Genomic DNA, 2,088 nt, shown 5'->3' on the forward strand with positions numbered 1-2,088 from the left:
TGGATATGGGCACCAGTGACCCACGCAACCCTGAAAAGGAAGAAGCGTGTACAGAAAATGGATGGATGGATGGAAACATGAATCCTACCCACAATCCTCCACTGCAGTCACATGACAAACAGCCAAACACAGCAGAATGCTATTCCCTGTTCCCTGACAACTAAATATCACCTACATTATGTCATCAAACTATTGCACACCAACAAATGTATTCAAGCAAAGGAAACCAGACAACATATGTTTTATTTCAACTATGTCTTGTCCTCTCCTTGAAAAGTGAAGCAAGGAAATGAGGAGCAGCAGCCTTTGTGCGCATGCACCCTCAGTTTTAGCCCAGGAGAGTAGAAGTTACTTAATATATTCATGTTTATGTGCTGTCCAGAAAAAGCACTTAAATATTACTGGTAAAATATTTTTAGCATTTACTTTTTTGTACAGTAATATTGATATATAATATAATGCATATTGTTTATCTAGTAAATTTTAGTAGTTTAGAGATTTTGAATTTTTTTTGTAAAATTTAAAAGAATAACTAAATAAATGTTACTACACCCAAAAATCCTTTTTTTCAGAGTAGCTTGTAAATCCAATTAATATTCACTTATTTTGTGAACAGTTCTGTTCAAAGCCCCTCTCTTTAAAATATATTTTATATGTTTTAACCTCACGACATGGACACTCTTTACAGGAAGAGCAGACTCTACCTACTGAGGAGGCTGAGGTCTTTTGGAGTGCAGGGGACACTCCTGAAGACATTTTTTGACTCTGTGGTGGCATCAGCCATTTTCTACGGGATGGTTAACTGGAGCGGCAGCTTATCTGCAGCTGAGAGGAAGCTGTTAGATAAACTAATCAGGAAGGCCAGCTCTGTGCTGGGATGCCCCCTCGACACAGTGCAGGTGGTGGGAGACAGAAGAACTCTGACTAAAATAACATCATTGATGAACAATGTCTCACACCCCATGCATGAAGCTATGGCTGAACTGGAGAGCTCCTTCAGTGACAGACTGCTGCATCCGAGGTGCACAAAGGAGCGTTATCGCAGATCCCTCCTCCCAGCAGCTGTCAGACTCTATAAACAGCACCACGCCCAAAAATCACAATGTGCTTACAAAAATCACAATAAGTGTTTACACACCTGCTGCCTGCACAATCATTTGTACTGTTACTATTCATTGTCATTACTCATCTGAACAATCATTTCTACTACTATTCATTTTTATTATTAATAATCTGACAAATCAGTTGCTCTGTCATTACCCATTTTAAACTTTTAAAATAACTCTGCTGTAATTGCACATCCGTGTTTATTGTCTGCACTGTGATTACAGTTAGTGATACTTTACAGTTGAGATTCTGAGTCTGTTGAGATTGTTTTTTGCACTGAAAATAGAAAAATTCTTATTCCTAATGTCTGATAGTCTGTCTCTAAAACAAAACATATCTTTTTTTAATTCTTGCACAATTATTATTATTATTTTTTTATTATTAGCAGTAGTATCATGGCTAGTCAGTGTTAATTTCATTTTTTGTGCACTGTCTATAGTTTGTAAAGTAACTAGCGTGTGAACCTCTGTACTGATGCTGCTGTTACACCTGAATTTCCCCTCGGTGGGACAATAAAGGCTATTTCTATTCTATTCTTTCCATTTGAGGCTAGAACAGTCACATTTTGTCAGCAGATCTGTACAGTTGCCTTACTAATTTTGATTCATAATAATCAATAGTACTTGATAAACACATTTCATTTGGCACAATTCTTAACCATTCAACCTCTGCATGCTCCCTGACTGAAATATTTTAGTTGGTTTGGAAAAGCAGCATGAAATAACTACCATCTGTGTGTGAGACTGTTTAAAAAAAGGTTTTGACAAGATGTTGATGATTCCTTGGGCCTCCTGCTCTCTTTGTTCATYCTGCCAAGCTGACTTACCACTACTGCCAGTGGAAGATGATTGCACCTGTAGTTGCAGACCTAACTATGCAGGCTTCACCATGGTTACTGAATCACAGACAACACACAAAGAAATGTTAAAAACAGAGTGAGAATTTGTTTCTTCTTATCCGCCATCACCTGAGACAGGTGAG

The sequence above is a fragment of the Austrofundulus limnaeus genome, unplaced genomic scaffold (assembly GCF_001266775.1).
Source record: "Austrofundulus limnaeus strain Quisiro unplaced genomic scaffold, Austrofundulus_limnaeus-1.0 Scaffold480, whole genome shotgun sequence".
NCBI classification, from domain to species: Eukaryota; Metazoa; Chordata; class Actinopteri; order Cyprinodontiformes; family Rivulidae; genus Austrofundulus; species Austrofundulus limnaeus.